Here is a 13,453-nt window from a genome sequence, read left to right as displayed (position 1 = left end):
GCTCTCCATCACCCTCCCTCCTTCCTTCGCTGCTCCATCTCTCTCACACACTCCATCTGCTCGCTCTGACACGAGCACTCGTCTCCAAACCCCCCCTCCCCAAAAAAACATCACTGCTTGCTGGTCTTGGTGGTGCTTTTGGGTTTCTCCCCCCCCCCCCTCATCTCCAGGACAGGAAGAAAACGAACAGTAGCGGCAGAAGCAGTGAGGACTGGACACAATTCCAGGAAGAGGAAGTGGGCAGTGACCTTTCTGAGTGAAAAGACGCCGAGGGTCGCACAGCTGCTGGGCGACACTTTGAGGGAGGCTTGAGGAGGAGGAGGAGAAGAGCCTGTTGGATCCATTAGTAGATCCTTTTATCGAGGGGAGGAAGGAGGTGCTGAAATATTGACAATCTTCTCATCGGATTTTGGAACTTTGAAGGAACGTCTTGCTGAGATCTTTGGAATATTCGACTTTGTCAACACTTGGCGGGGAGGATTTGGGAACTCGGGCTGACGGCAGTGAGGTAGGAGTTTGATGACACTCCAGAGAGATTGATTGATTGATGCTATCATATTATTATGATATTATTATTATTATAATTACAATAATACACAATATAAATCAAAATAGTCTTTGCAAAGGTAGAATAACGCCATATTGGGTCTAAACCCATCGTGCAGGGTTACCTAAAAAAAAAAAAAAAGTGAGTTTCGGAGCGCAGTCGTAATCACAAATGATAGTTATGACCTCGTTAGGCCGTGCTGTCGCCCGCCCGCCGTTTTCCGTTAGCCGTGCTGATGCTCTCAGACAGCCGAGTGTAGATTTAAATGTTCTAATTGAGTGCAGCACCCCCCCCCCGTCCCCCCCTTTCTGCTACAGTATGTTGTCGTCTCCCGGTGGGGGTGTCGTCCTATCAGACAGACGGCTGCCATCATAGCGGAGACAATGAGTGGACGCTGCACAAAAGAGCAAACTAGGAGGATTTTCATCATTTGTGTGTTAGATTCTCCATAAAAAGTCGCCATATAAATAATATTTTGGGTGATTTCTCAAACTTTTTACAATGTGAGAAACAGAAGTAGGAGCCAAGCACGTTATCCAGCACCGACAAAGCTGTTAAAGTGTCACTGGTACAACATTCAAAAAAAAAAAACCCTGAAAAGAACCTTAAAGGAAAAGGTGACTGAGGGTATTATTAATATGAATAATATTAACAATTCAACATTTTGTGCCGTAGGCCAATAAGATACAATCTCAAGGCAGTACGTGGCCCCAGGGTCACACTCATCGGTACAATAATGTATTTTTCAGAAGGTTAAAGGTCATTATTTAATGAAAAACACATACAGTGGATGGCTGGAGGAGCTTAAGTCAAAGGTCGGTTCTGGACATGTTCCTGGATATAGCTCTAGATGAACACACTTTAAATTCATGTTGGGATGATTAAAGATGATTCTATTCATGTTTGATGTTATTTCAATACAAATGCTGTTTTTGTTTCATTTTCAATACCGTTTTTTTCTGATTTGGGTCAGAAATATGCTGGAGCCTATCCCAGCTGTACACCCTGGACTGGTCAGCCAATAACAGTTTATACCAGTATTGTTAGATGAATGATAGTGTTTTTGTCACCCCCGAGACACAATGAAAAATGGTACAGTCCTGTTATTTTATACCAAACCATGAAGTAGCCTGCAAACAATTATTGTTTTTGTTTAAAAATTAGTGTAAAGTTGACATCAAACTAAAAAGTGGCCCATTAATGTACAATAATTTGGCAATAATGTTTTTTATAACTGGATTTTCATAGCCGTTCTTTCTATACTTTTTTTTCCAACTCTGTTTGCTAAGTCGCTATAGCTAGTACTGTCTTGTGTACAGTCACCCGTCACTACATCACTTTAGACCGAGTGGTTAGCAAGCAGGCCTTACAGCTAGGAGACCCGAGTTCGATTCCACCCTCGCCCATCTCCGTGTGGAGTTTGCATGTTCTCCCCGTGCATGCGTGGGTTTTCTCCGGGTACTCCGGTTTCCTCCCATATTCCAAAAACATGCTAGGTTAATTAGCGACTCCAAATTGTCCATAGGTATGAATGTGAGTGTGAATGGTTGTTTGTCTATATGTGCCCTGTGATTGGCTGGCGACCAGTCCAGGGTGTACCCCGCCTCTTCGGGCAGCTATGGTTTAAGTCGGCATATTCATGTTGTATGAGCAACAAGTGGCTGCTTTTGTAAAGATCATCTGCTGTGATTTACAAGTGTCCCTGAAGGCAGCGGCAAATTGTGTCAGAGGAGTTATGCCATGCACCTGAATGCACCATTTTAGAAAAAGCTGGAACAGCACCGATAGAGGTTTGCTAGTTTTGACGCTGCTTTTTGAGTCTGACTGGAATCTGTCCATGGTGTCCCAACTAAAAGAACCACTACCCCCTTCTTAATAGGATGTGAAATACAACCAACAATAAAGCCACTCACAGTGACAGTATTTTGGAACACCAACATGAATGAAATCTTCAAGAAAAAACTCACTTAATGCAGAAAGTAATCATTCAAATGTACTTATTTGTTGATATGATGCACACAGAGTAAGGAACAACTTTCCGCACTTCCTGCTGCAGTCTTCTCACACTGTGAGGCGTTCAGGTGCACCCGTTTTACGCATACCCCACTTTGGGAATCACTGGTGTAAATGAACAAAAATACAAATATAAAGCTTTCATAAAGATGCATTAAAAGACGTTGACACACTGTAATATTCTACACTGGTCACTAGGTGTCAGTAATGTTACTGTTCATTGAGACACAGAAACAGCAGACTTGATCGCCGGAACTACGGGTTTTTATTGCAGGTTTGAATTATAGTAATCCCTCGTTTATCATGGTTAATTGATGATAAATGAGGGATTACTGTTCTGCATTGGATAATGTACATTCATTTCCCAGAGGGCATACATACATACACAAATATGACAACTTATATTGTTGTTTTCTTCTTTGAAGTCACATCAAAAGGTTCCCCTTGGTCCCAAAATTAAAATGGTTCGTTCCTGTTGGCTTACGCCATTCTCTGTGAACCAGGAAGTGGCTTAGTAAGAAATAGATGGTTAAATCGTGGCGGAGGTCTACACTTGACTGAGTCCTGTATTACAGTACAGTAGTTTAATATTTCTAAAATACTAATAAGCGACTCTTTGACCCACTTTTGGACAGTTTGTTGTTTTCTCACAGAGCTGTCGCTCAGAATTGTGAGTCGTTTGTTGTTATTGAACGAGACAGGGAGTAGAATTTGGATACGGTGAGCTCTCTTGGATAAATTGCGATGTTCCAGTCTTTGCACATGGGTTTTGTTTATTTTTTTGGATGTAGCTATGGATTTGTAAGACCCGGAGGGAGGACGGAGGTGATTTGATTTGTTGTTACATTACGTCAAAAGCCACTGATGCAACTAAACCCACTGGTCTAATTCCTGGAGAGGGGAAGAGAGAAAAAAAAAATCGGGTGAAAATCCTTTGGGTGCCATCTGGGAGACTGGCTCGCTCACACACACACACACACACACACACACACACACACAGATCATGATTAGAGACATTCAGTCATTCATTCAGATAGATGTCGGAGTGCCTGACAGGCTGTCCAGCTGTGACGACGTTAGCTCAACCCAAGCTACTGATTGCTTGGGGAAGATCAACTTTGATTCTCACTGACATTTTACTTGCAATACCTGACTTAACCCTTTAGTGGACAATAACAAACCTTATTTATGCGGAGCCTATTGGGTCTTGGCTCTCCCAGCTAATTAACAATATTGAAGTAAAAATTTAATTTCAATAAAAAAATAAATAAAATACTATAAGATAATAATATAAATATAAAAATATGAAAGGGCGGCACGGCGGTCTAGTGGTTAGTGCGCAGACCTCACAGCTAGGAGACCAGGGTTCAATTCCACCCTCGGGCAACTCTGTGTGGAGTTTGCATGTTCTCCCCGTGCACGCGTGGGTTTTCTCCGGGTACTCCGGTTTCCTCCCACATTCCAAAAACATGCTAGGTTAATTGGCGACTCCAAATTGTCCATAGGTATGAATGTGAGTGTGAATGGTTGTTTGTCTATATGTGCCCTGTGATTGGCTGGCGACCAGTCCAGGGTGTACCCCGCCTCTCGCCCGAAGACAGCTGGGATAGGCTCCAGCACCCCCAGCGACCCTCGTGAGGAAAAAGCGGTAGAAAATGAATGAATGAATAATATGCATGGCGGTGGAGTGGTTAGCGCGCAGACCCCACAGCTAGGAGACCAGGGTTCAAATCCACCCTTGGCCATCTCTGTGTGGAGTTTGCATGTTCTCCCCGTGCATGCGTGGGTTTTCTCCGGGTACTCCGGTTTCCTCCCACATTCCAAAAACATGGAAAACAAGGTATGAATGTGAGTGTGAATGGTTGTTTGTCTATATGTGCCCTGTGATTGGCTGGCGACCAGTCCAGGGTGTACCCCGCCTCTCGCCCGAAGACAGCTGGCACCCCCCGCGACCCTTGTGAGGAAAAGCGGTAGAAAATGAATGAATGAATGAATAATATACAGGGTGATAATAATGTAACTACCAATTTTAGAATACTTAAAAAATATAATAAAAATGTATTTATTGCCTATACATCCATCCATCCATTTTCTATGCCACTTATCCTCACTAGAATCGCGAACATGCTGGAGCCTATCCCAGCTGTCTTCGGGCGAGAGGCGGGGTACACCCTGGACTGGTGGCCAGCCAATCACAGGGCACATATAGACAAACAACCATTCACACTCACATTCATACCTATGGACAATTTGGAGTCGCCAATTAACCTAGCATGTTTTTGGAATGTGGGAGGAAACCGGAGTAAAACTGGAGAGATTCAACTGTGTAGCCTACATGCTAACGGGTCCATTACCAATACATTACCAATGTTTAGCTAGCCTATAATGTTACCCAATCAATATTACATTGTCTTGCTTTAAACAGAAAAACCTCCATTTGATTACTGCACCATAATTGGCCTCCATTAAACTTTCTTACGATTCAGAATTTTTTCTACAATCAGTTTGGACAGGAATGATGGCTTCTTGTCCAACACAGAGGCCGAAAATGTTCATTATTATTATTATTATTATTATTCTGACAAGTGGCGGCCGTTAGTGTCTGTGACATCATTGCTAACGATTTCACTTGGACTTGTGTGATTGACGATGGAGTGACAACATGTGAACGGCTGTCGAGTGCACGCTGATTGACATGACGGGGTGTCACTGAGGACACAGTGTGTGTATATATATGTGTGTGTGTGTGTGTGTGTATGGCAGCACTTCCTGGTGTGGCTTGCAAACAGATTGTTAGAAGCTGCTCGGTGATTAAACCTGTTTTAATCTCTACAACAGACAACACAGTGTTCTACACACACATACACACACACACACACACTGGTCATGATAGAAGGGGTAAATTGTGTTAAAAGCAGCTTTTACAACCAAAAACAACAAAGTGCTGAATATGGGCCTGTCGGGTTCATCTTTAGTCGACTATGTCTACTAAAGTACCTGCAGTGCATATTAGGTTGGACAGATGGCGCTGCAGGAAGCTCAAAATGTCAAAAAAACAAAAAACGGAAATGTTTAACATTGCCATCATTTGAAGACTATCTACTAATTACAACCGCTTCCTGTGAGGTCTGATTACATCACAACACCCAAACACCGGACTAACAAGATGTGCCAAACAGCAAACAATACACAAATATTGCACGCTGCAATGCTAACACCAGACTACAAACTCATCACTCCCACAATTTTCATGGAAATCCGGAAGGCAAAGTGTACCGGGACTTTGCAATTAAACATCAAACATGAGGAAATGAAGACTTGTTATCGCTGTTAGGACAACAAACAAGTCGGCAAATTGGAATCAACAAAAGTCAACATGATAATATTCATTTTATATGCATGTCTCCAATACAATTTATATGTTTTTTTTAATTTTCTGGTGCTCAGAAAACACCAGAGCAACCATAAATGGAATGCTACAGTTGCTGCACTGTGTTCTATGTAAAGCATCACTGATTATCTATACCAGTGGTGTCAAACATGCGTCCCGCGGGCCAAATGTGGCCCGCAGGACACTAGTTTGAGGCCCCCGCCTTGATATGAAAGTTTAATGTTAGTGCGGCCCGCGCAAGTTTGATATGGATGCTGTATGGTATCATGAACCCAGAAAAAATTATTACGTTTGATTAATGTTCATGTTAAAGGTTAAATAACTGTTAATAGTTATCCTCCCTATCCGTGTGGAAGTGGTAAGTTTTTGGCTATTTAAGTTTAAAGGAAATAACTTGAAGGCTACCGTTTAGGTCGCTAGCTCTCTAGTTTGCGAGTTAGCATGTGTCTCAAGACCCTGCAGTTGCGCAATATGTTGTAAATAAAAAAAGTATAAATGTGACTATAGTCGTGTTTTGTCATGTCTACAGGGCTCTAATAATGCTTTGTTCATTTTAATCTGAAAAAAATAATTACCCACCAACTATATGTGGTTTCTTAAGTTTTTATTATTTGCCCTTTTATTATTATTATTATATTTATTTATTACTGATTGATTGGTTGATTTTCTTTATTCTTGATTTGTTTATTTATTTTTCATCTTATTTTGTGCAGAAAAATTTAAATTAAGATATTTGACAACTGTGGAATGTTTTATCAGAGCTTTTATTGTAGAAAATCGAAACCAAAGCAAAGTTTATTCATTTTTCTGTTTTTAATAAATGCGTTTTTGGTTTGTTTTTTTTGGAAAACCTGATGCGGCCCAGTCTCGCCCAGACCCTAGCTCCAGTGGCCCCCAAGTAAATTGAGTTTGAGACCCCTGATCTATACTGTCATTTAGGCATAAGTTCCGTCTTACACTAAAACACCAAGAATAAGACCGAGGACCACCGCCACCTGCGAGTCTCAGATTTTTAAACGTAATACATCGCGGAAACATACGCTGTGAAGAGACACGAGACAAAGTTTTGCGGTTGTGCATTTATTTCATCCTGAGCTGAAGTGAAAAGTAGGTCAGAGTCGTCTGCCACTCACACAATGACAAGCGCGTTGTCGTCTGACGCTTGCGGACAACGCTCACCGCTCACATGTAATTACTGATATTCCTGCAGCTTGTTTGTTCTGCACAGCTTCGAGGTAAATAATGAGGCGATGAGAATTAGTGTGAAAATGAATGAGATGATAATCAGACGTTCCAGCATGCCTTTGTGGTGCACTTTCAGTAACATGTTATTGCAATACTATCGGAAGAAATGCGACAAAAAATACTTTCCAGCAACACTGAACAACACAACCGTCAAACATGGCCGACATATTGTGTTGAGAACACTATATTTTCACACAATTATGCCCCATTTTGACATGAATAGGGGGATTATTATTATTGATTAATTACACATTTCAACTTTTTATATTAATCAATAGAAAATAGGAATTTATGGGTATTACCAAGATTAAAAATGTAAGAAAATGAGCCACAACAGCCAAAACACCACCAGATTTAATGGAATTCATTAAAATTAACATATTTAATATTAGTTTAATATGATGTATTACAAAAAATATTAAAATTTCCCAACTAAACTGTGATTTTCTGGAAATTTATGGCACATTTTATACACAGGTGTGAACGACATATTTTGGTTACACTCCCATAATTTATTAATATTGTATATATTATATATAGGGATGTGCGATATTGGCTTTTTTGTAGAAAACCATTATGCCGATTGTGTCCTACTCTCAATTTCCGACACCGATACCAGGCTTTTTAAATATTGTTTTACATGATCAGGGAAACAAATCTGATACTGATATCACCAATATTGCATTTTTATGTTGATACCGGGTCGATAATTATCGGACATCCGTAACTATTTAGAGTCTATATTATATACATAGGAGGAATATTCTGTAGGCGCGCATAGCTACGCTGAGGAAATGCTCTTTGCTCTTTTTGAGTTCACTTTTTTTCCCTTCATCATGTCTCCCAAATGTGAGGCTCTTCTGATGTCAGTGCCTCAAAGAAAGGGAAAGGGAAAGTGAAAACGAAAAATGAAGTGAAATTCGTAACGGAAAGAAACTATTATCTTTAAATTTCCTCAGTGTCAGCCATCATATCATAAATGTTTTATTTACTGTAACTATTTTTCTTGACTGTTTGCCTGGATATATTGAATACTGCTAAAAGTAGGTTAACACATATGCTTTCTTAATATGCGACTTGAAGGGTATATTTCACTTTCATGCATTTCAGACACTAATGTGATGGTAGATTGGAACAAACAAAACATCTGAGAAGGTAAAAAGAATGACAGCATCATAAGAAATGTGCACCAGAAATATCCAATGATAAACAAAACACAGGTTCCATGTAACAAGACAGACAAATTAAGCTCAGGATCAGAAAGAAGATGATGATGAGTGACGGGGGGGACGACGACACAAGACGGAGAGATGACGAGATGACGAGATGAAGAGAGAAAAGTGGAAAAAAGGAGGAGGAGAAGGAGGAGGAAGCATGCAAACATGGCAGCTGAAAAGCAGGAAGGGAGTGTCCTCTCTCTAATCAGCAGCCTTCATTAAGGCGGCAGAGACATTTCCCAGAAGGTATTGTGTTTACACTTCCTGTTGCTGATTAAAGGGAATGACTAAGACCCCTGCTTGTAAAATGACCTTTTATGGAAAGTACATCTGTCCTCATTGAAATCATCATCTGGTCATAGGGCCTCCTACAGTTACGTATCAAGTCCATAGATATTTCATACATACAGTAGTGGGAAAAAGTGTTTCCCCTTCCTGATTTCTTGTTTTTTTTGCATGTTTGTCACAATTAAATGTTTCAGATCATCAAACAAATTGCAATAGAATTTCAGAAAATTCTGAAAATTCTGAAAATTCTGAAAATTCTGAAAATATGGTCTAATGAGCGTAATCTGCTGTAAATGTAACGCCATATTTAAGAAAAAGAACATCATACCAACAGTAAAATATGGTGGTGGTAGTGTGATGATCTGGGGCATTCTTGCTTTCTATCAGTAAATGAAAATCTTTATTATTAATGGAGAAAAAAAATCCAAACATACATGGCCCTATGTAAAAAAGTGGTTGACCCCCACCCCGTGTTATAACTTAAACTTTGGGACTCCAGTGAATCACACTGACAGCCATTATCTACCAATGGCGAAAATATGTAACAGATTTGAAACTTCAGCCGAGTAAAATGACCACAAGAGCTAAGCGACGACTGATCTAAGAGGTCACAAAAGACCCCACAACAACACCCAAAGAACTGCAGGCCTTATTTGCCTCAGTTAAGGTCAGTGTTCATGACTCTACCATAACAAAGACACTAGGCAAAAACTGCTGACAAATCCACTGATGAACAAAACAGAACATTAAGGCTCATCTCAATTTTGCATCAGAAAACATCTTTATGATCCCGAAGTCCTTTGGGAAAAGACAAAAGTTGAACTTTTTCGGAGGTGTGTGTCCTATTACATCTGGTTTAAAAATAATGCCGCATTTCAGAAAAAGAACATCCTACCAACAGTAAAATATGGTGGAGGTAGTGTGATGTTTGGGGCTGTTTTGCCTGTTTTTCTGCTGACGCAGAAGGACAATGAACTCTACCCTACAAACAGCACAACAACAAAAAAAAATAGTTGTTAAAAGTCTTGATTTTAACATTGTCCTCATTGCAACTTTAAATAACTCTTTAATTTCAATAAAACTAATCCCCCCCCATTTTTCTGTGCTTGAACTTCAGTTTTGCTCAAGGCTAATAAAAACACTCTCTCACTACTTTGGCGTCTGCTTGCTCATTTGAAGGACTTTGATTTAAATAAATTACTTACTTTATCTATGATTAACTTGACAGAACTCGAGTTACACCGTCCTTCCCCGGGCACAATCCATAACATCATTTACTTATCATGCATGCATGAATTCATGAATACTTCAGTGTCACTCAAAAGTGAGCATATTGTCTTTTTGGTCGGGCAGAATTTCTGGATTTGATTTGTGAGATGGTTAGCATCAGTATAATGACATGAATGTAAACATGCAACAAATACTGCAATGACTTTGTTTATGTATTTGATTACACATTATGGGAACGCCGTTGTACTATAAAGCAGTGGTTCTCAAATGATGGGTCGGGACCCAAAAGTGGGTTACAGAGCTGTTCTCAGTGGGTCGCGGTTCTTTATAAAAACAAATGTAATGACCCATTGTCCTTGCTATTCGCTTGCTACGCCACCGTGAGGTGCATGCCATGTTGGATGGCACACCATAAAGAAATTCTTGCAATTTGGGTCACGACGTGAGGTCATTGAGGTGTGATAGGATGGGGGGGGGTACTGTTGAGACCCACTGCTATAAAGAATGTTGCGTACAGAAAAATCTGATTACAAATATATGCCCTATCCTTACATTTTTGCCTATCCAACAACCAAGCTAGTACTATTGTGATGGGAGGGGGAGTACTGTTGAGACCCACTGCTATAAAGAATGTTGCATACAGAAAAATCTGATTACAAATATATGCCCTATCTTTACATTTTTGCCTATCCAACAACCAAGCTAGTACTATTGTGATGGGAGGAGGGGTACTGTTGAGACCCACTGCTATAAAGAACGTTGCGTACAGAAAAATCTGATTACGAATATATGCCCTATCTTTACATTTTTGCCTATCCAAAAACCAAGCTAGTACTATTGTGATGGGAGGGGGTACTGCTGAGACCCACTGCTATAAAGAATGTTGCATACAGAAAAATCCGATTACAAATATATGCCCTATCTTTACATTTTTGCCTATCCAACAACCAAGCTAGTACTATTGTGATGGGAGGGGGAGTACTGTTGAGACCCACTGCTATAAAGAATGTAGCGTACAGAAAAATCTGATTACAAATATATGCCCTATCTTTACATTTTTGCCTATCCAACAACCAAGCTAGTACTATTGTGATGGGAGGGGGAGTACTGTTGAGACCCACTGCTATAAAGAATGTTGCGTACAGAAAAATCTGATTACAAATATATGCCCTATCCTTACATTTTTGCCTATCCAACAACCAAGCTAGTACTATTGTGATGGGAGGGGGAGTACTGTTGAGACCCACTGCTATAAAGAATGTTGCATACAGAAAAATCTGATTACAAATATATGCCCTATCTTTACATTTTTGCCTATCCAACAACCACGCTAGTACTATTGTGATGGGAGGAGGGGTACTGTTGAGACCCACTGCTATAAAGAACGATGCGTACAGAAAAATCTGATTACGAATATATGCCCTATCTTTACATTTTTGCCTATCCAAAAACCAAGCTAGTACTATTGTGATGGGAGGGGGTACTGCTGAGACCCACTGCTATAAAGAATGTTGCATACAGAAAAATCCGATTACAAATATATGCCCTATCTTTACATTTTTGCCTATCCAACAACCAAGCTAGTACTATTGTGATGGGAGGGGGAGTACTGTTGAGACCTACTGCTATAAAGAATGTAGCGTACAGAAAAATCTGATTACAAATATATGCCCTATCTTTACATCTTTGCCTCTCCAACAACCAAGCTAGTACTATTGTGATGGGAGGGGGGTACTGTTGAGACCCACTGCTATAAAGAATGTTGCATACAGAAAAATCTGATTACGAATATATGCCCTATCTTTACATTTTTGCCTATCCAACAACCAAGCTAATACTATTGTGATGGGAGGGGTGGGGGTACTGTTGAGACCCAATGCTATAAAGAATGTTACGTACAGAACAATCTGATTACGAATATATGCCCTATCTTTACATTTTTGCCTATCCAACAACCAAGCTAGTACTATTGTGATGGGAGGGGGGTACTGTTGAGACCCACTGCTATAAAGAATGTTGCGTACAGAAAAATCTGATTACGAATATATGCCCTATGTTTACATTTTTGCCTATCCAACAACCAAGCAAGTACTATTTCACTTGAAAGAAATTGTTAATTAGAAATCAAAACACTTTATGAAAACTGGAATCTCATTAGACCTTAAAAAACGGCACCTTTGTGATATTGAATCAGTTTGAGGAGCTTAAGCTGTGTGCCTGAACAAAGGTGTTCGCCGCAAAAGGAGATGAATACATTTTGGAGGCCAACTATTTAGCCGGCTCTAATTTAATTCAGTAAATAATTCACTGGCGGCACCTCTCACACATGCACACTTAATGAATTTAGCAATGAAAGCACGGCGGCACAAAGCCTCCCAAACAAGACGAGGGGGGGAAATGAAATGGCAACAAAAGTGGTGGTGTGCGTCTTTGTTTGAGCTGATTTACCGCAAGCCGCAACCAAGGGGTCAACGCAGGTCGCTACAATACGAGATTAGGCCATTAGAGGGAGACGACTTTGCCGGGCGGAATAATCCCTGCCTTCTAATCTCTCGTTGTCCCTGCCTGCCACTAATGGCTGCCAGACAATAAGACACGCTAATCTGTCCACAGGGACACACATGAGACATCTCGTCAAGAGCGCACTGAGGAAAGGAATTGTTGCCAAGATGATCCGGTGCGAAGACACCAGAGAGGGAGACATTGAGGAAGGAATGAAGGGTAACTGATGGGGGACACCGAGGAGGGACATAGAGACAAACTGACAGGTCAAATTGGGTCAAGTTCGGAATTCTGTGCATTTTTCACACAACCCATGAAAGCCGGTTTTGACATGCTTCCCTTTTTAAATCATGACACAGGGGTTATTTTGGGATGTCAGTCGTTTTTCGGCACTTCAACCCAGAGTGATGCATCACACTATTTATGAGATTGTTTGCTACAAGCCACCAGCATGTCTTCTAAAAGGCGTCTTCCTACATGTTCTTCTTCAACTGTGCTGTATAAGTTCCGTGCACAAATCTCCTGGTTTCATTCTCCAGTCCAGTGTTTTTCAACCTTTTTTGAGCCATGGCACGTTTTTTTACATTGGAAAAATCTTGTGGCACACCACTAACCAAAAATGTTCCAAAATGTCACCACAAACTCACACATGCATCAATAAGTCTATCGGAGGAACAAGCTAGGTGTTGCCACACGGACCAATATTACATTGCTATGCCAGTCTTTACAACACAGACACTCGACAGTAGCCATGTTTACATGACCAGTTTTTCTCTTTCCGAATGACCTTTCGGGAAACAATGATATCCATGGAAAAGAATATTCCAATCTCTTGTCTACATGCGCCGAGAAAATCAACCAGAATAGTCAATAGGGCATGCCCAGTAAAACGTAAACATCAGCATCACGTGATACCGGCTTCCCCGAGTTTTTCTTTCACTTGTTGGAATAACTCCGTATTGCCAGTTTTTTTGTCTGTCCAGTCTCGAAATTTAGTTGGAATCAAAAATAAACTTTGCT

At 40.5% G+C, this 13,453-nt stretch overlaps 1 protein-coding gene and 1 long non-coding RNA gene across 2 annotated transcripts in view; one reads left to right on the top strand and one right to left on the bottom strand.

Moving 5' to 3' along the window:
- LOC131108219 (uncharacterized) overlaps positions 1 to 13,453 on the bottom strand; it is a 109,398-nt gene that overhangs the window by 33,241 nt on the left and 62,704 nt on the right. The window lies entirely within an intron of this gene.
- The window catches only part of cdh5 (cadherin 5), a 38,996-nt gene continuing 25,670 nt past the window's right edge, over positions 128 to 13,453 (top strand). The window contains exon 1 of the mRNA XM_058059063.2: positions 128 to 508. The gene's annotated coding sequence lies outside the window, so the exon portion shown is untranslated. The remainder of the gene's footprint in view (positions 509 to 13,453) is intronic.

Source organism: Doryrhamphus excisus, linkage group LG20 (assembly GCF_037039965.1).
Source record: "Doryrhamphus excisus strain RoL-2023G ecotype Guam linkage group LG20, RoL_Dexc_Guam_v1.1, whole genome shotgun sequence".
NCBI lineage: Eukaryota > Metazoa > Chordata > Actinopteri > Syngnathiformes > Syngnathidae > Doryrhamphus > Doryrhamphus excisus.
The sequence above is the reverse complement of the archived record's forward strand: the minus strand, read 5'-3'. Positions and strand labels throughout refer to the sequence as shown.